We start from the raw sequence: 22,396 nt of genomic DNA on the forward strand, positions 1-22,396 counted from the left end.
AATATTTTTAACCTGAAGATTATTTTCCCAAAATTTCACACGAAATTGTACATAAGTGAATATCGAAAAATGACATTTTTATTCTATAATGCATTATGACATTTGAATAAAAATTCAAAACATTATAATAGATTAAGTAGATCAAAATATTAATGCATAATTAGGTTTAGTCTATTCTGTTAAAGATTACTTTATTAGGTGTGGTATAATGTTTAACAAAACTGGAGCAAGTCCTTCAGGACACAAATGCATTCTTACATGCCAAGCGAGTATCGTTAATGAGTCTTTCGCAGTCTATGTAGTTGTCAGCTTTCTTAACACGAGCATATTATTTTTACTGCAAATTTTACAATTAATATGAATATTCCTGTTTAATGTCTTATTTATTATTTATTATGTATTATTTATCATTCAGTTTTAAAAACTCACGCTCATAGTAATACAATAAATGAAATAAATTTCATTGACAATAATACAAGAATAAGTACTACAAACGTATTAACTTTTTCGTTTCCGTTCCAGCGAATAAATTACTCTTTTTCCATGCTATTGTTATAATTGCAGGTTTCATGATCTACCAGCTAAACCAGTATGAAATATTTTATTGAAATCAAAATTCAAGCAAAGTTAATCAATTCATTTACGTCATAAATGTTATATTCCAGCAAAAAGTGTCTTTTATCCGAAGTAACCCATTAGTAATTTATGCAGTTACCAGGCACGTTTGAGCGCAACTTTTCCATCCCGGTAACTTAACCCAAGCTTCAAAACTTCGTTAAGAGAGGGGCATAAAAATGTTTCTTCAAGAATTTTACACTCGATTATAATCTTTCAACCGGCACCAACCATCGACCGCCTTCGAAACTTCGTCGGGAGTCAAGCTCGCGATATTAATTCAATTGAACCGAGCCTCGAGCAACCCAGACGTTACAGCGGATGGGAGCACCAGCGAAGATTGAAACCGGAACGAAATGCATATCGCGATCTCGAAGCTTCGCGTGCATTTGCATGCAAATGCAGATGTTCGTTCAGCAAATACGATGCACGACGGATCGATGACACTCGGACACACGGGGCAGCCGTCCGTTTGCGTTGAAACGGCGAATGCCGGAAAAAAACGACAAAGAAAGCAGCGCTGAGCAATCCGTATCCTGCGGGCCGCATTGGCCTTCGAAATGCTTACATGTGACGTAGTAACTGATGTTCAAAGAGGCAAATACATGTTCCTCATCTTTTGTCTTATTCTCTTTGGCTCGGATTGCATTTGCTAATAGATGCTTGAGAGCTGAATCATTTTTAATTTCATATTCCCAAACGACACTTACTTAGAAGATGAATTATAAACAATATACGTTTCACTTGTATGTAACTATAGGCGCAGAAGGTTGAACGAAACGAATATTCTCTTGCATTTTATGTTGAAACAACAGGGATATAAAGTTTGTTCATTTTGTGTATAGAATAATTTACAGTTACAAAAAGGCAGGTAAAATAAAAATCTAATCACTGTCAGAATCACTTAAACTAAAATTTAAGTGCCATCACTTTTTGGATACTTCTCCAACTTCTTCGTCGTTGTAGTGTTTCCTCGTGAAGAATCTTACTTACAGGTTCAGTCATTTCTGGCCATTTGTTTAATCGCGTTATAAGGAGACAGTAATGTTTAGTTCGGGTTATAAGAGTACCGCGTTATACGGATTTTACAGTATCATGTTTTCAGTTGTTGCTCATGATAGAGTAAAGGTTACTCGGCATTGATCTAAATGATCGGCGGAGATGGATGTCCCTTGAAAAGGCGGCGGAATCGTCTGGATGTCACCCGGATAACGGAGAATCTATGAGGACGCGCGAGGCGAGGGCGTCGTGAGATGTGACTCGGTCGCGGAATCTGCTGCCAGAAGCATCGGAATTAGGTCAATTCGTGGCGCGTCGAGTCGAGCGTTTTATTAACAAAACGTACACCGTAACCTTCTCGTCTCTGTCCCTTCCCAACTCGATCTTCGGCGGCCTAAACGCACCGCGCGCGCCACTGAATGTAGGTTGATGTATTAATATCATTAAGTTACGCGCGAGTCGTGCTCTTATGCTGGGTTCACATTGGGCAGAACTATTCCCAAACAATTTGTGACCTGTTCGCGAACAGAAACGTGTACCATAGATGGATGGAGAACTGGCACTTGGACAGAATGTGAATCTAATTGGTCAAAGTAAAAGGTCCCTTTTCTCACATGCATTTTTGGTACAGATGTACTATTTGTCAATATGATAATCGATTAATACCATAAACAAAACAGGTGGCGAAAGAACTCCCTTGATCCTATACCACCTCGGGTGCCAACTCTTCATTAACAGATTTCGAAATTAGTAAATGTTATTATATGACATTCTATTCCTTTCATTTAAAATTAAATTTCATTCTTCTGGTATCTATGAATATTCTTTGAAGTAACTGTGGCATAGGAAATTATTAACAGTAATATGGTTCTAATGAGCACAATTATGGAAGAAATCATAGGGTAAGGGATTATTTCAGGACACGGATCTTATTAGGGTAATTGCGAAGGAGATTTCCATACGGGGAAGTTGACCAATACAATTATCTTGCATAAACAACTGATACTAATGTTTTTTCATTTGTAATTTCAATTATTCTTGACTATTTGGTAAGAAACTAATTGAAGTTTATTTAGAAGTCAAATCTAGTGTTCTAATTTTTTGACCTTTTATCGCCAGAAACGCGGGCAAAATTTATGGTTTATATGAAGGAATTGTAATAAAATTTGAAGTAGCAAAAAGAACTAGTAAAAGGATCTAGAAAGGGCTTCCAAATATAATACACTTAAAAACGTGGTGCCGTAGATACATGAATCAAGTTTAAAATTTTTTTAAAAATCACTGCGACGTGGATCCCACGTCGCTAAACGAAATTGATAAAATAAGCTCAACGTGGATTCCACGTTCCCTGTAGTGAGACGGTTAACACTGAACGTACCGACACTTTATATACAGTTATTCCTACCGTAACCAGTAGAATAACTGGTTATAAAATAAAGGTCAACAAGTCAGACGATAAATTTTTGTTAGTACAAAGAGGAACGAAAGCAAAGACAAAAATTGGAAAACCGACTATTCAGTCAATATAAGAATTCATGTAGATTTAAATGGACAAGAGAAAATGCAGAATTTTAAATCAAATTTGAATATCGGACATTTGTCCAGTCGAGGTATATTTGGTGTTAAATGCGCAAATCTTTAAGTATGAACGTGATTTTATTTTTACACTACCATGTACGTGGGATCTCACATACCTCTTTATAAAAATGTCGTGAATATTGAAACCAATGGAATTTTCGTTATGTGGTTGATACTGTTGCTATGTCGAGATATTAAACGTAGATATTATACAATCGTTAGTATAATTAAAAGTAAAGTTACTTAAAACGGCAACCCCGACAGAGGCGCAGAGGAGCAGGGAAAAGGAAACTGATACAACAGTTCGGTATGTTAGACCGCAAGTCCTTACTTAACCCTTTCGTCCTTGAATATGTATATTCTTTTTAATATTAATTTTAAGAAGAAAGTTTACGGTTGCACACTAATCAACCAAAACACACATACTGACAAGTGATTAGCGTTTAAGTAGCCAGCCATAGGCAAAGATCCCTGTGTGGTACAATTTTCCTTTATCTAGACGTTTTCTAGTTTTTCAATGATTTAAAATGTTCGTGGTACTTATTTATACCATTCGGGACGAAAAGATTAAAGGTTAAGAACATATGGCCATATCCCTTGTAATTATCTTATACGAAAGCTGACACAGATTATACATAGCAAAGGTGTGTAGCTGGATGTCTACTGGCGCCATATTTGACATTCATCTCACGAAAAGTTATCCTCTTCATACCTATTTTTACATATTCGTATTCAACACTACATAGAAGTGCTCACATACTCCGCTTGTCTACAAGAAGAACCCCAAAAGGAATGCTGGTCGCATTGATCAGCTTTCATCTTTTCTCATCTCGTTTTGCACAAGCTGAAAAGTCAAAAGGCAGGGGGACTCTTCAACTCACAATGTTCGGACCTCCTCAGTCTTCGGCGCATGATCGTTATTGGCTGTGGGCAGTGATAAAGAATAGAAGCGAAATTGAATGCGATGGGGTGAGATGTAACGACAGAGGTCAAAATTTATAGTACTGACAACTTCGTTCTTTATCGTTACATCTCACTCCGTCGCATTCAATTTCGCTTCTATTCTTTATTACTGCCCACAGCCAATAACGATCATGCGCCGAAGACTGAGGAGGTCCGAACATTGTGAGTGGAAGAGTCCCCCTGCTCCTCTGCTATTTCAGCTTGTGGGTAGTCTGCCAACTCGTCGGAGCTGTACTATACACAATTTCGGACAGCTCTTTGAGCAGAGGTAGTAGGGGAACCCAATTTTCGAGTTATTAACGCGAGCGGAGGAAACTAGACACCTCTGATCTACAACCCAAAAGTGTTTACTTACTCCCCTTATGCTAGTAATTTGAAAACAGCGTTTCCCCGCTACCTCTACTCAAGGAGCCGCCCGAGACTGTACATATGAGCAGTTCTGTGTAGTATGCAATACAAACAGGTAAAAGTAGGTATGAAGTAGGTAAGTTTTCATGAGAGTAGTGTCACTATGATGCCCGCGGGCACTCAGTTAGACACCCTTGTTATAGGTCAGCAATAGTAATTCACGAACAGAGAGTGTGGACCCGGCATTATGCAGCGAAGCGCGTACAGCTCGTCTCGCGTCAAGCTGTTCGGACGAAACCGCGAGCCCTTCGGTCGGTTGCCTCGAGACGGGACCCGGATATTTTAAGACGGTCAATTTCTAACCGAGGGCGCGTCACGACACGCCCAATGCGGGAATCGGCCGCAAGGAAAAGGCGAACGATGCGACGACATCGTACCGAGCGTGTACAAACTATTTGCGTTACTCCACTGGCACGCGGAAAGCTGCGCTCCACGGAACGCGAACGTTTTGTGAAAAAGAAAGTGGACGCGGACAAGCTTCACGCAGATTGGACGGCAGAGTTTATCTGGTATTATACGACAGCCTTTATGGTAGGAAGTGAACAGTCCAGATTACGATTTTTCTTTGCTAAATACTTTCGTACAGCGATTTTGGTAACATTTCTGTTGTGGCGAATTCCGCGAGCATTTTTGCTAGTTCTGAGATTTTCCGTTCAATTCCAGGTTTTGTACCAAATAATATTACTATCTCGTATGTCTGTGGTAACTGGAAACATTTTGTATTTGTCAATATCTTTAATATGAGTACGTATATGTATATTTAGTTTTATATTGATACTAAAGTTTAATGGTCATATGTATGCACAATTGTTTAACCTGTTAACTGCAGAGTTTAGTTTAAAAAATCTTTCATTTTGCGCACAATAAAATCAAAAGATGACGTGCATACTCGTCAGATGCAGTTAATCGGTTAATATAATATTAATATTTAATGACGAAACTAATTTCTAACTAAGATTTATTAGTTCTTGGATGTTTGGTATGAACATCTGTTGTCTGTTTATTACGTATGTATTACAGTAATGTCTGGAAGTTTATGTAATATGCCAAGTAGAAATACCTAGAAGCTCTGTTTTATTGAGAAAAGTTTGTATTCAAAAGACTTCTATCTTCCGTCTAGTAGACTGTTAATAAAAACTTTTTTCATCTATTTGGCCTAAGTAATACGCAGTACAAGTTTGGTTCGAATCTTGTTAGACACCCTGTGTAGAGGGCTGTAAGACTGCACGTCGATGCTTAAATGTTAATGTGTTTGTAAATGGCGTACAAATGTTGAATGTTTCAATGTAGGGAAACGTTAAATAAAAACTGTTTAAATAGCTTTAAATAGTATTAGCAAATTCTTTGTGCATGCAAAAGGTCTAATGAATCAATAGAAACAGTTAAAACAATAGTTTTTCACCAATGGTTCTGCGAAATCCGCAGGAATGCAATAATGTATTTATTTTCAGCAATTCCAGCGATTGACTATTTACGTTTCAGAAGTTCTGCAGAAAACACGAGAAATAATTCGTACTAATTACTCATGAATTATTAAATTGGTTTGTTTCAAACTTGCTAACGCAAAATCAACACGTTACGATTACTAAACGGATTATATCAAGGACTATTCAATTACACGGTTAACGAAATTTCAATATAGTAACCTTCGTGTAATAGGTATATATATTAAATATACAAATGTATTTAATTCTGAATAAAGCAAACTTCTCGAAACAAAATTTTTGCTAAAGAAACACCAAAAATTTTACATCCTCTTGGCCTCGTAGCCTTACTTTATCGCGGAAAAAATTCCTTTGTTATTCACATATGACGGAATTTTGTAGAAAATTAAAAATTACAATCGAAATGTTGCACCACATTCACTGTGGTTCCTTCATTACATAGGAAATTTTTAAAAAATTTTTTAAAGGAAATAAAAGATAATTTTTTTATTGAATATTATGTTAAATCTTGTATTGTACCAATAGCAAAAATTATTAGAGGCAATAACTCATTTCTTTTCTGTTGAAAATTCAAATTTTTAATTTATTAACTAGAAGTTGATAATATTCGAAATTGTCAGATTTGAGCTGATAAAAATTACAAATGAAAAATGTTTTGAACCACTGGAACTGAACTGACTTCTTCAACCTAGTTACGTATAATACTAATCGGTCGAAATTTATACCCTTATGTAATGATATTTCAAATGAACATGAACTGAACATGATTGTTTCCCTTTTTGATTGCTTTAACCAATTAATTACAAGCTATATGTGTGCTTGCCGCTGGCGATTTGCCCTTTCCGATTTCATATAACCCAAACATGTATCCACAATATAGCCACTAGTGTGTTTGCACATTAATTTCAATGAAGTTTGTGTGCAACAAATATTCATTAATTAAAATAAAATTTCACCATCCCAACAATATTTTGACAATGCATTACTACCTACTAAATTTGTTAAATTAAAATTGTCTGTGCATTACATTTTTTTAATTCTCATGTTCCAAAGAAATTATGGGAAGAATCGTCCTCTAAATAATATTTGACAACAATCTAGTTAAAAGTATGTAATAAAGATTTAAATGAAATTAATAAAATAAGATGTAAATAAAAATTATAAAAGATATTCACAAAAATGTGTCTCGATTAATTTTGTCTGAAGTTAGGAATAAAACAGCAAAGAACGGTACAGCAGCAATTTTCAACGCAGCGTGTCGAGAACTGGTTAGTTTAAACAAGTTTCATTTCTTTCAATGAAAAAATCACAAACGCGTTTTAGTTGAAATTTTACATATGTTTGCACTATAATTTCATTCACTGACATGAATGTTTTAGGCCAGATTTATTCAGAAATAATTTCTACAGCCTGCAGGTCAAAATGCTACTAAATTGACAGTTTACATATTTGATCTTAATACTACCTAAGATAAAAAATTCTCATAAAGTCTTGTTTTGTTTACATATAGCTTGTTTGATTTACCACTGATAAACAGAAATTATTTTTTTCAGAAATGGTAAGATATTCAAAGTCAAATGTTCCATTTAACTCAACAAATTTTCAGAATGTTTGTTAATTAACCTTTAAGTATAGACGTGCGTATGATTAAAAAGTATATATGTTATTACCTTATCCGTAGGTCAAACAATAAAGGAAATCTTTCTTAACAAACAGTTAAAATCTCATGTGGATAAACCCAGTAGCTTTCTTGTAATCATGTCAACCATCCAACGAGTAGCATTTCGTCTATAGACTGTCGAAACTCTATTTCTCAATAAATTCAACAGAAGAAATTCCTCAAACATAATGAAACTATAGTAAAAATACATGTAAAGTTTCAACTAAAAAGCATATATACTTTTCTCCAAATAAAAATTCTAAAAGAATCAAACAATGCATATTTTGCCTCGAAAAGAATGGAATTAACACGTTGACAACCATGGTGATCACCGATGAACGGAATTTCTAACTAAATAATAGTCTAACTCAAGAACTATGATAACAAACCATTAATAACCAATTCTAATACCATTTGTCTTCGTTACGAAAGAACAAGTAATAATCTACAAAACGTTCAAATTTCTCGTAGCAGTCAACGTGTTAACCAAACAACAACGCGCAGGCTCGTATGTCTTCGAAAAGCGATAGCAGCAATTTTACAGTCCGCCGTGGCGGATCTCGCCACCGAAATGTCGCCCGAAAAGCTGTTAATTTGCGATCGAAACGTAGCACGCGTTTCCGGAAGATAGCGAGCTCTCGCGAGCAATTAATGCGCGCGCGCGTGTATATAGGGAGGAAAATAAATCGAAAGAGAACCGTCCAGCCAGTTCCAATTTCGTATAATTGTATCGAGATTGGCGGGCCGCTAAATATCACGATTGTTATAATTTATCCGACCGTCCTCTGGTCGGTCTAAATATTCTGGAACGATCCCGACAAGCGCGGGAATTTCGAAAGTTGCCGAAGTTCTCGGAACCGCGCGACCGGAGGTAATATTTCCTCGAGCGTAGGATTTTCGCGGTTTGCGTGTATGCGACGGCACGCTTCGTTGGCGGCTCGTTCATGCGTGGCGACAATAAAGCGAGAGCAGAAGTTCTCGCCGAGCGTTTACGGATCTGCCATTCTGACCGGAAGCTTCCGGACGGAAGTGGACTGCTGCGTCGCCGGAAACGTCGCTGCCGCTCGATATTTTCCACCGTACGCGTCGATGCTCTCCGTATGTCTTAATAAAATTTATTGCTTCTCCGATTACGATATTGGACGGCCGTGATTATTCAGATGTACCGTCCATGATTACTCTGAAGGAATTATTAATCCTTTGTTCCCTGTTTCTTTGGCAACTGTTATTGTGTCAATATTTTGTCGGGAAGGATAAAGATTTACGTTTATATGTCTACTCTTAGCCACCGAGGCTCTTTTTCCGTTCCAGTCATATAAAACTTAACATTCATATTAAATAAAATTATATTGTTGTATTAAATTTGTTTAACGTTTTAAGAAAATAATATATTTCGTTTACCATTTATTATCACGTATTACGTTTCTACTGTCTACCTGATGGAAATTAATTCTGAACACCATAACGCTATGTTATCAAATTAATACCTAACCAAGACCGCAAAGTGTTAAAAGTTAATTGATAATACTTATATTAATTATATAAATGTAATATAATAATCTAATTAAATATTGAGAGTTTATTGAGATTATTATTAAAATTATTATTATTATAGATAGCTGGCAATTATACAACATTTTCAGCAATTATCTCAATTTAACATAATTAAAAAATAGTGAGACCGATGAGATAAAGAATTTAAAAACACGTATTGATAATCGAAGAAACATACCTATAGAAGGTGAACAATTTTTAATGTAGATTTCAATCTGGAAATATTTAAAAACTCATTGCTAGACTTTTATGATGAAGCTTTGAATGTATCAGTGGAGAAATATTCTCACAATTCGTTTATCTAGAATAGCAAACTCATTGGAAACGATACAATATATTTTCAGATCCGATACCATACGGGTACAATAGCCAAGTAAATATAAATGTGTTAAGCAACCGTACTTAATAAACGAGCATCGACAAATGTGAATAAAGATAAACGGGTATGGGTAAGCATGAAATGAAATTGAGGAGCGATGGTTCATTTCGTTTATCATGAAACGCGTTTTATTCGATGGCCGTGTATTTTGGCTTTGGCTCGCTAAAACAGAATATGCGAAGTATGGAAGCGACTCAATAATATTATAACAATGTATCTCTGTTTCATTGATCAGCCATAATACTACTTTATCTGATCAGTCCTTATTTATATTCGATCATCTAATTATTCTCTTAATAAATACAAAATCTAATATACTAAATACAATACTGATATACAATACCTGGAAAACCTACAAGAATTTCTTTGTAATAATTGTTAAGGCCACTTATAGCCTTACCGTTTCGTTCGAGCCCTTAAACCATCGTAGTTTTAGTTTTTGTATACACTTTTATCTTTTCTAAGACTTAGCTGCACATTTGGCAGTTTTTTCGTAACAATAAGAGCCCTCGTCCCGTCGCAACTTGCAATCGTCCTTACGTATTACGAGAAGGGACCGTGGCAGCCATAAATCCCTGAACCCATAAGGCCCGCGATTCTTGCTGTAGATTTTCCTTGTCTATTGTTCACATCTGGCGTCCAGTCACCAGTATTTTAACTCTCTAGCCCGTCTGTTAGCATCTGTTATTAAGGCCAAAGCGTTTCTTGCTTTTTACCTGCCACGGTCGACGACTGCAAACGGGACGAATTAGTTATTAACATTAGCAACTTGGAAGACCCAAGAAGGGAGGAGACTGTCTCTCCCTTCCACAAGCATCTAGATCTAAAGGGCCAACCAGAACGACTTCACCCCCGCGAAGACGACATTGCGGAGGTGTCGTCGAAGACGATTCTGGGAGGCCCAATCAGTTGAAAACACATAGTTAGACAAGTATCAACTCACCTAGTACATAGCACAGAGTACGGAGTAGGAAGTAAGGATTACAAAGTATCAATTAGCAATTTCGATCAAGCGCATAGCACTAGAGTCAAAGTCCGCTTCACCTCCTACTCATTTCTAAGTTTTGTTCCCGATCTTATCGGGTGGTCCTTCGAGACATACAAATTTATTAGTCGGCACACCACGTGCAAACGCCTACAAAGCTCGACCACCATTACGGTAACCACGAGTACCTAACAATAATTATTTGAAGATACAGTTATTTAATATTTCTTGTGATACTGAACTAATGGTCTTTTTATTTCTATCATCTTGTAAAGAAGAAAACAATCTCAAAAAATGATAATGATATTGTTCTTCACAGAATTACTGTCTTTAAATTGTAATAATTTTGTTTAGAGAGTTAACGAACATTTAAATGAACATATAAACGAACATTTTCATTCGTTTACAGAGTTTATTTACAGTTGTTAACAATCTATGCTTCTTAAATATAAACGCAGTTTCATCATCTGACAGATGGTTCTATATTTTGTTTATGTTATGCAATTTTCACTTTCAAAGTGAAATTCTTTCGACATTCAGACATATGATATTTGATTTCACAAAAATTCGGGACATTTCTAATCTGAAACTACAAACTTCCAAGAATGTTCATGATTGACAGTTTTCGTTTTCACTGTAAGTCTTAGCATTCTCATATTTAAATTTACACGTGTTATACATTTAATAGATGGAAGTAACTAATTGTCGAAAATAAATTTTGAAATTTACTTACATGCGTTCCCTATTGTAAGCAACCCTACTTATTATTTTCATTACAGAAATTCTCATTTTCAGATTTGTACATTTTCTACGTCTATTATTTCCAATATATACATTAATTGTGTTTGCAATACTCACATTCTTATTGGCATTTCATATTAGCATGGAAGTGCCGTACGTAATACGAAAAACTTGTGCACATTTCACTGGGGTTCCTGACCATAAACTGTTTAGTAATAAACATGAAATTCATTTGTTCGTGACAAGTGGATGACCAAGATCTCGAGTTTATAACCGTGCCCGTATGAGCAGACTCATGCCCATGGGTAGTTACGATCCTCGAATACCAGCGTTGTTCCGCAACAGCGTCAGTTAAAACTGAACAAACCAACCACTACCAGTCAGTCCCAGAAAGAATGGAAATAACGACGGAACGCTAGGTTGATGGAGAAGCGTGCATTCCTCAGGGAAATGTCATATAAAATTAAATTCGATAAATATAGGACTAACAAACCTCTTATTCGCTACCCCCCACAAGAGAACAAATTTACCCTCGAAATCTAACATCTCACGGTCAGTGTCTTGCCCCGCCAGCTCGGAGATGTTTACAAGTGCCCCATTTTTCAGTGTATCTCTCAGCACGAGGATCCACTTTCGACTCTCTTATATATCCGTGCCGCGACTCTCAAGACTCGCGAAGACTCCGGACCGAGATCCGTATTTCTTTGAAATTGCTCGGCAGCCACCGCACTTTAATTCACCTCGAGGCTCGTTTATGCACTTCAAATATCTCCCGGCTCCCCGAGACGCACGGCCCTCCCTTCTATACAGCCACCTTTTCTTCTTAAGCGTCTTCGTCACTTTCGCTCGGTTACGTTCACTGTCGCTGCTTTTTGCAACGTTATTACTCATAGTCGCTGGGCTGGTCCCGAATTTCGCATATTACGCCGTGATTTATATCGCGGCACATGCGAAACTCTTGCTACCAGGCATATAATACAAGTTCAATGCTAGTAAATAAAGGATGAATGGGGATCTATCTTGCGGACGAACAGTGTTCTGCGTAATTGGATGTCGTTGACGGATTACAGATTCTTATGCGCTCACGGCGTACATAAATTGATATATGTGAGAATAATAATAATAATTAATTGAAGATTTGTTATTTATTGTATATTATTACTTTTGGTTGCTTCATGTTGCTTGTGTATATTATTTGTACGCATTGAGGTAATTTTATTTCTAGAATTCTGGCACGAACAATAACAGTAAATGTCATAAAAGGCACTCTCAATCCATTTGGCACATTATTTTCCTATATATTTTTATTATAACGTTTCCCATAAAATCTATAAAATCAATTTCCTGCACTGTATTTTATTTTTAGCTGTTTCAAGCACTTCAGCAGAAAAAGGCAGGCATAAAAGTCGAATACAGAGAAGAATTACCCCACTTCTTATAAGTAGAAATAATACTGATATCATTCTGAATGACAATTTTAAAATTGAAAGCCTATACAAAGTGTCATTCCACGATTACTTGTAGTTTTATATCCCATATATTCTTTAAACACTAATATATCCATATATAGATGCAATAGTTTAAAATTATCATGATAAATTAGAGGAAATTACAACGCATGTCAATTGTTGGAGATTTAGAACCAACGATTTACAGATAAACAGATAAGTCTTACAATGTAACACGTTGTTCGATCACCATTTGTTATTTTAACACTTTAGCGCTCGCACTATTAACAAAATTACTCTCACGTTGTGTCAGCATACTAAATATAAATCTCACACTTCATTGCTGGCACTTTTTACAAATTATTCATAGAACAGTTCAAAGATATGTGTTGGCTGACGCAAACATTAAAATTATCTTTCAAGCTATGTAATATAACTTCAACTTTCATCGCAATAAAGAAAATTATTATAATGCCAGCAAAAAATTGCTGACACATAGAAATCACGTCTACAACATTCCTTCTGGTATGTAGTAATCGCCAAAATCACGCATACGTAATGTTGTAAAATCTAAAATGAAACGAAGATCAAAAAGATCAAAATTACATTATTAGGATTCATTTTCAAATTATTTTCGATTAAACCACAACAACATATAAATCAAGTGTCCCTTTTCGTCTTTTGAAAAGATACGTCTTTGTCCATGCTTGTACAGACCACCGTTGAACGCATAGTTTTTAGCAAATTCTCTTAATTTAATTAAATTTTTAACTTTCTATACCGTTTAATATTATAAATAAAGATGAAATCTTTTTATTTTCGTCCGATTTTCGTTTGTGGAATCATCCCTCGTAGTACCTACTATCCACGGTAGAATTCCCTCCATAATGTAATCCAAACACGCTTTGAATGTAATCCAAACTTTCCCTCTATTCAGCCCCACTTCAGCCATTTATAAGTGTCCCATAACTCAGAAAACGCTTCACCTTTCACTCCTCTTGGTGAAGCTTCTTTAATTTCCGTTGACGAGTACTACCTGGCCCTGACGTCTGATGGCAACCATCATCTCGCACCCCAATACAATCATTTTCCCTCATTGTCCCTCGTAAACTTTTACGATTCCTACCGACAGCCAGAATCCACGATACGATCGAGCTCATCTTTCCGAATTCCTTTCCCCGATTTTTTTTTCAAATCGAAAGATTCCGAAAGACGAACGATCCGATTTTTCCACCTTCGCGTTACGTTCTCCCTCGAGATTCTCGGCTTGAAATCCTCTCATTGTTTCAAATTGACAAAGGGTCAACCTGGAATCCATCGATCCTATCGCGAAACAGTCCGAGCCCGATATCCCCGTTCGATTTTCACTGACTGAATAGAAGTGCGCGCCTCTGGATCGCTGTAAACATGTTAAATTGTTAAAGAGGGAGGAAGGAGAGCGACTCCGAGGGGTGCAACAATACCGCACTTATCGCTTTGTCGGTGAAAAGCTAGCGGAAACAACACGTTTCTACGGGAAGCGTGAAATCCAATTTCACCGATGAACGCTTTCACCGTGCAATTAATCGCAGTCTGTCTTCAATGATACTGGCGCGGCTGCGAATTTAATTAACCAAGTTTCTGTTCTCGTATTTCGCAGCGTGGAATTTCTTTCGATAGTTTCAAGCATGCCGCGATATTCTCGTCCCCAGTTTTCCGACATTTGTTGCAATGATCCGTGGATTTATCGCCGAGCTTGAAATCTGCATGGTTATTGGATCGTCCGCGTACCTTCAACCCGTGCCTCGTCGCCGCTTATTTTTCGAATTCGTTGATCGATTTGTTTTCGATACCCGGTGAAATCTCGGGACACTCGTAGAACGAAGACGCTCGCCTCCTTCAGGATCTTCTTACAGTCCAATTCCGCAGATAAATTCCTGATAGTTTTGCATACCCCGAGTCCCGTCGCGGATGATCGCAGACGAATATCCTAAAATATGTATTCGCGCGCGGCGAACCGATAGTTTTGTTTACCGGTAGTTGGTTTCACGCTCGATTCGCAGCGAACTCGAGCAATCTCCACAGCCAATCGACGATTTTTTAGTCGGAAAGGGAAGATAAACCCGTGGTGCAAAAAAGGCGCTGAAAACCACCGGCGGCCTATTAATCGTCGGGATTTTATCTACTGCCGACGTTGCGGAACCTCTGTACCTGGTCTCCTATTCGGAAATATGGACGAATCGTTGATATACCGCGGTGAAAATTGTTCCGTTTCATATTATGAAAGTACTACCGTTGTTAGGGAACTTCTGTGACATCTGTAACGGTCATGGGGATTATCAGAAGATGCTGGAATAATTCAATTGTGTTAACAAAGTTGATAATTCCTTGTACATTATGTAAATAATATACGATGGACGTGGAAGATGGGTTTTTATTTGCATCCGCAAATTATATTAATAATGAGCCTTTGTTCTATAATATTGACTGACACTGATGATTTTAAATTTTCAACGTTTTAATACCTATGAATATTAATCATTGTTTTATAATTGAAATGTTGTGCCATGTATTTGAAAGTAACATTTATTCCTCTTCGAATAAATTATGAATGGCAACATGACTCTAATGGCTGCAGTAGTGGATAAAATTGTAAAACGAGAAAATAAACGCTTTGAGTATTGAGAGGCACTCGATTCTATTGAAACATAAGTGAAATTTCAAAATAATAAATTTCTGGAAATTTTAGTGGTTAAATGTTTCCTTTCATTCGAGGTATGCGCATTCCTTTGTCGATGGTACAATGATTTATATGATCATGGAATGTATTTAACCGCCATCCTCTGGCTCTTATGGAATGCTTTGTAGAATATTTGTTATGATCTTCTGAATGACTGGAATGCAGACACAAAGCTTTATCTTTATAGATATTTCGAGCCGTGGATACAAAAAACAATCGCATGCTGTTGAATTTGACGATTACGATACACAATGCAACATTGTGATTTGTTTTTCTACTAGAGAAATAGATGCAGCTGCCGTTCGGTAATCCGGTGCAATATCGTGCAATAGAACCTGAATGTTTATTTCCCGACTCGTAAAGAGGAACTGCTATCGCTTCGAAAATTACAACATGGGATGTTTTCAGATCGAGGGATATGTTTCTCGATGAAAACATTTCTGTATAGTCGTATCTACTAGTTTCTTGTAAACTACTTATAATCTACAGATTCATTATAAACATTTGATTATTTTATTTAATTAATCCAGCATATTCCTTCATGATTTGTTTGCAATAGGTTTAAAATAACAGTAACTGTACTCTAAAATAATTACTCAATAGAATATAATCTTAAATATAAAAAATGTTGTGGTTATAATTACTTTTATTGTTCTTGAGTATCCTGCAGAATATTTTATAATTAATGCAGAATTTTGTGCACTATTCATTGTACGTCTCGATAAAATATTTGACATCAATTTTAACATTGTTTAGTTTAATGTTATTTCGACGTATTAAATAATATAAACAGCAATTTTGACAACGTACCTTTTGAGCGTTCATTTTTAAACTTTTTTATCGTATTTTGAGACAAGATGTCTTGGTTCCCGAACTAATAGTATACTACAGTATGCTACAGTATATCAGGCTACTGTCAAATATATCAGCGTTATTGCAAACTCTTGAGCACAGGTGCATATTTCCAATGACATTTTGATATGTTTCATGTTTCATAGTCTGGAATAATTTTCTATAGAAAATGGTCCAGATGAAGTACTACAAGCTACAAACCACAACCGATATATGTACGTTTTATTTTGTATCTACATTAAACGGTATAACAACGTTGTTATTGAGTGATAACAAATTTTCCAGCTACAATTTTTAAATTCAAAGTGAATTTTCTCTATTTTTTAAAATTGTTTTCTTCAAAAGTTCTTGTTTTACTCTGTTGCAAAACAATCGCAGCGAAAGTTTTACATTCAACAAAACATGTAAAAATATTGTTTTGCAGTAAAAATACAATAATACTATACTTTCATTACCAACACTCGATACTCAAAGTAAATGTGGCTTTACAATGAAAGTAGAATTCTTTTGTTTTCAATAACTTATTAAATACAGAATACTTCAGAAATACACTATTTTCGAGAAAAATCACAAGACAAAGGGCCAATTACACAGCATAAAAGGAATACTCCAAGTGAATGTAATCCTATTTGGAGATAACGAAAAAAGAACCCTTTGTTTCCCCACCAGCCACCCGAGTAATATAGCAGGACCAAATGATCAGTCTTATTGTCTTCCTTAATTAAAGAAGAAATTAAAAGTCGACGTCTGCTTTCAAAGGAAACACAGTGTGACAGTTAATTCGTTTGGTTCTACATATATTTGTACGTCACGAAATTGCACACAAGATATTAAAGCTCATAATACCCGTTACGTTCACGATAATTGGTTATTCCAATGTTTCGGTTGACGAAAATTCATTATGAATGCGTTAAACGGAAGTTTAAACGCGAAAGCGGCTTTTGTGACGCGAGATTCACGTTCTCGCGATATTGAAATGCTTCGTGTCGCTGGCAGCGTTTAGTGGTAGCAACGACGTTGACGGCGACGTCGTCCCGCACCACCGTGTTACGAGAAAAATGCGACGATGTCGAGATCCCGCAGGAAATGGGCGGTTCGTAGCGGAAGCGAAACGACACGATAGGGATGTCAGTCGCGAATGAACCCCGATGGAACGGCGCCTGGACTTCCCGGGGGATTTCGAGAATCCAGGAGCCGTCCCTTTCTATTTGCCGTCCTGCAAATTGATTATAATCGGGGGTACGAGAACCGGTGAAGGTTCGTGTTCGATCTTAATCTTTAATCTTCGCCTGAAAGAGTGCAGGAATATCAAATATCAAGCAAGAGTAACGACTTCCATTATAATCAATTTCACTATAGTATTTTTAATCCTTTACCTTATAATATCAAATGGAACTCGTGATAAAATTTTGAAACTGTATTTAACATTAAAACTACCGAGCAATTAGAATTACTTATTTCCAATTATTTATAGAAATTCGTACAATACGTTTCTTGAGATTCGAAGGACCTCTTGGTCTTGTATCTGTACAGATACGAAAATTGTATTTACAATGTTCCGCAAAAATGCCTTCATAATTTAAATACTTGCAAAAAAGAATTCTGCAGTGAGCCAATTTGACACGTCCGGTAGTTTAGTATTAATGCATTCGCAACGACGGACAATTCTTGCAATTGATTCGCGTGATATGTTATTCATATAATTGTTACGCATTTGAAACATAGTAAATAAACCAAGCAAAGCATTTTACGTAAACGTCATATGCCATAAGCGAGAATAAACCAACTATACGTATGTTAACACATTGAGTACTGGAAACGAGAAATCTCGTTTTTATATAAATATTGGAATTGATTATTTTAAAATTATTTTAAAATTTATCAAATAACAATGAGATATTTGAATATTTAACATATAGCGATATAAGTTGATCTCATTGAATATCATTAACCACGCATCTGTTTTTTAAGACTAATCGGTACGCAATGTGTTAATATCATCATAGCAACGTATTCAACAGCGGGGTTCTCTAAACGAATGTGTTAATAAATGTAAGTATCATTTTCGCTTCTTTCAACTCAAAATTAAATATATCTTCATGTTATGGGCATTTTTTCTTTACAGTAAAGATAGACATACAATGAACGTATAATTCTCCTTTGCAGTTCATTGTTAAGGATAATGGAGGTTTAAAAAGTACAGTTGCGAAATAAATTGTGAGGCAACGGATTAAAGGTTGTTCAAATGTTCATTGAAATATAAGAAGCATACAGTTAAGAATACGAAATAGGAAATGTTATAGAAAGCCGCAAGTAACACAATGTTAAATTAGTCGGACTCTATTGAAGCTGTAGGTAAGGCCAAATGCACGCAAGCGGATTGCGGGAAAATGTCTCCAGCTGCGATTGTTTTGGAAGAGTAGAAACGTAAAGTTCCCTTATCCTTGTTTTTGTGAGACAGCAGAACTTTGTGCCCCTGTTACTCCAAATACACAATCTCTGCTGCGACATTCACCCGGTCATTTATGCTTGGTCTAAAAGGCAATTTTAGAAATATACCAATTTAGAGAATTCTTTTACAACACGTTTCTACACATTCCAGATAATTAACCCTTCATCGGCAGTATGCTTTCTCACTAACGCGGACGGCAATATGGACCTTATATGGTCAAACCTGATTTATCATTGTTGTCAGTTCTGTAAAAGTTTAAAAAAATGTTGAAGTATTTATTATAGTCCCTACTTTAATGTACGGGTGACCCTTTTGTCAAATCTTTATATCATTTTGCAATAAAAATTAAAAATCGAGAAGAAGTCATGAAAAAAATGAGATCTCATTTAAAGGAATATAACTTTGTAATAAAGGAATATTTAAAAAGATATTGCATAGTTTTACTCATAAGATTATGATCTTCTGAAAAAATATTAAGATATTTTCCAACCCTTAAAAAAGAATAAAAATTATTTTATCCTCTTAAAACTAGAAATTGAACGGACCACGAAGAACGGCACTTAGGGTATATAATCACTATAGGTACAAGATTTTTTAGGTGGCAAACCCAGGCAGTCTAATGTTTTTTTAATTCTCCGTTTTGGTGAAACTAAATAATGAAATTTTCGACATGGCCATGAATGGTCCATGGTCCATACTGCTGGCGAAGGGTTAAATGTACGAGTACAGTCATAATACATTTAGTTACTACTGTTCAGTCTAATTTCTCCTTTTATTCTGAACAATTGGAAACCAATGATCTATTGTTTTAAAAGTGATAAAATATATAGAAAGATTTCGTAAGTGTAGTAAACGAAATAGTCATAAAACATACTCAGTTATTAATTTTTAACTTGTCACCCTTCAAAAATGAGAAATCGTATCGATAAAAATTTATTAGTCTTTCATCAGGTATTGCTGAATTTGTGAATTTCATTATTTTGGAATGTTTTTCTTCCTGAAGTTTAAAAATGACCTAAATTGTATGTATTCTTTCTAATCTCGTCATAAGGATATTACAGTATGATAAATCAGGCATTATGTCAATAATAACAACAAGGAATTCAGTGTTATCGAACAAATTAACATCGAACGATCATAAAAATATTGAAGGTAACTCTCAAAATTTCTAAAATCAGCTCTCCGCAGACTGTGACGTTGCCAAAGCACGGGAAATCGAACGTTTTCCTGGCTTCCGTCACTACAAGGAAACAAAGAAGGACTTGGGATGGGAATGTCGAGTAGTAACGAAGCTGCAAGCCGATAATGTGCTTACTCGAGGCTGGCGGAAAGAGGACTTTAAAGGTGTTTGTGTGCGAAAGACTCAACAGAGATGCGGCCAACAGAGATGGGATCGGATCCGACAAGAAAATCGCAACGGTCAAAGTTCATTTTTACGCGGGCAAAGATCGAAGCGAATATTCCGTCCGCATCGAATGATTACTGAATCCATAATGGCCGATCGATTTTCCACTGCGACGAGTGGAAGCGGTAATCTTGTTATGGTACTAAATGGAACGAAGTACAAGAAACAATAATTCTTTCTCGATCACTACCCGCGAGTTTATATTGCGTGGAAAATTGTATCTATTCCCGTTTTTATTCGTGAACATTTATCTCGATCTTTGCGATTCATTGAATTAAATAGTAGCTAATACAAGATGCCACAGTATTTACATAAGGAGATAATAAAGTATTGTGGCATTTTTTAAATTGTTGGAACCCATAGCAACCGTCTGTTAGTAGTTAACAACTATTTAAACATCTAGTAATTGTTTCGAAAGAATGTAAAAATTCTGCAGCAATTCTTCAAAGCAAACGACGAAACCATAAAATATGAACGTTGCAATAAAGACAATTAACATTTTATTTATGCTAGAAAGTAACTGAGAACAACTTATCAATTATCTTCGTATTTTTCAAAGTTTAAATTAATTTCTTCCTAAACACAAACTTAGGATTTAAAAGAATTACGACGTAAGTTAATTCAAATTTCCCCCACGCATTCTTACGGGTAATAGTTTCTGTTCTATTCCGTTTATCAAACCAAACTCAAACGGTGCATCCCATTTACCGTATAGGCCCCGCTCGAAGAATCTCAATATGGAAATGGTAGCTTCTCGCGATTGCCAATTCCCAGGGAAATTTACGGTTCCGCCGTCCGCGCTGCGGTATCCACGAGCGCGATAATCAATCAAACGTGATAGCGTCGTTGCGAAAAATTGTAGCGCAGCGTCGCACGATGGAGACGCCAGGAATCCGTGACTCGTTAATGAATCAAGTCCGATTGGCACAGTTGCGCGGGGCCTTTATCAATCAGCGGCGGAATCGACAATACGCTCGGTGGTAACCGAGATTCGGACCGAAGTAGTTTCGCTCTCGCAAAGCCGGCCGGAATCCCGTTTCCAGTTTGCGGGACCGCCCGCGCCGCTGCGGTGAAGTGGAGTTTTCGCGGAACAGGAACGGTCGCAGGCAAATTAGGTGGTATGCAAATAAGTGGGCTCGCTCTATGGCGATGGTGGACAAGTTCACTGCTGTCTGGAAAGCCGTTTTCCGCGGTCCCTTTGCTCGCGCATTTGCCATTGTTCCCACCAGACTAGGCGAAAACCATTGCAGCTGCGATGATACTTACCAACTCCACAAAGAATGCTATTAAGACGTAAGAACTCCTGAACGGGACATTCTTTAGTCGTTTTATTGCAGGCAACTCTCGATACCTCAGGTCAAGTGGTCGCCAAATGATCAGGTAATCAAAATACTCCAGTCGTTAACACGTCAAAAACTGTTATCGCAGGTGGTTTTAGAAAATATGTCGGCAGCCCTACTAGCAGCTTTATTAATCCTTTCGTCTCTCAATATATATTTTTCTCCTAACTCAAAAGAGGGCAAAGAACAGCTGCTTTCAAGTGAAATTGAAACTTCTCAGTGAAAGAAATAAGATAAGCACTAACAATACTTATTATTAGCATTTAAACTGTCAGTCATAAACAAAGATTCCCATGTGGTATAATTTTCCCTTATCTTTAACGCGGTAAGTGCCACGAAAATCTTGAACGTCTTTTATAGCAAAGAAAAACAAGAAGAATTATTAATTGTTTGGTGTTACAATCCTTGCATTACAGTATTATTAACTTAGTTACGTTATTAAACATCTTCTCATTCGACATCGGTTATTTTGCGTATTACAAATGTTTTCAAGTAATTTAGAAGCGTCGATCATCAGTGACTGACATGACACTTAACATGTGAATGCGTTTCCTAGCTTTCCGGTAATTTAAAATGTTCGTGGTACCTACAGTACCATTCGCGACGAAAGGATTAAATACATTACCTGTATAGGACGAAACGCTGCTGGTCGAAACCATCAAATTTTACGAAACACGTAGCACTTACGTAATTTACCATCTAAGTCCGCATGTGCATAGCAAATGATCGAAAATAGACGATAACCAAGAGGCTAGACGACTTTAGCGCCATGACTCGCGGATTATTCCGCGAATTGCGCCTAGGCCGCGGGTTTGCGCGAAGATGAATTGCAGCCATCGACGACACAGCGGCG

General features: G+C 36.5%; 1 protein-coding gene and 1 long non-coding RNA gene across 8 annotated transcripts in view; both read right to left on the reverse strand.

The window, feature by feature from the left end:
* The window catches only part of Neto (Neuropilin and tolloid-like), a 209,142-nt gene that overhangs the window by 181,057 nt on the left and 5,689 nt on the right, over positions 1–22,396 (reverse strand). The window lies entirely within an intron of this gene.
* LOC143174870 (uncharacterized) lies at positions 9,965–12,200 on the reverse strand. 2 transcript variants are annotated; one of them, XR_012999347.1, is made up of 4 exons: positions 11,858–12,200; positions 11,445–11,700; positions 10,545–10,774; positions 9,965–10,333 (listed from the first exon to the last, which is right to left on the reverse strand). It is a non-coding gene; the product is annotated as an uncharacterized LOC143174870 (long non-coding RNA). The 2 variants fall into 2 exon arrangements; XR_012999346.1 differs by having other exon boundaries at positions 11,445–11,684; positions 11,821–12,200.

Source organism: Nomia melanderi, chromosome 9 (assembly GCF_051020985.1).
Source record: "Nomia melanderi isolate GNS246 chromosome 9, iyNomMela1, whole genome shotgun sequence".
Classification (NCBI taxonomy): Eukaryota; Metazoa; Arthropoda; class Insecta; order Hymenoptera; family Halictidae; genus Nomia; species Nomia melanderi.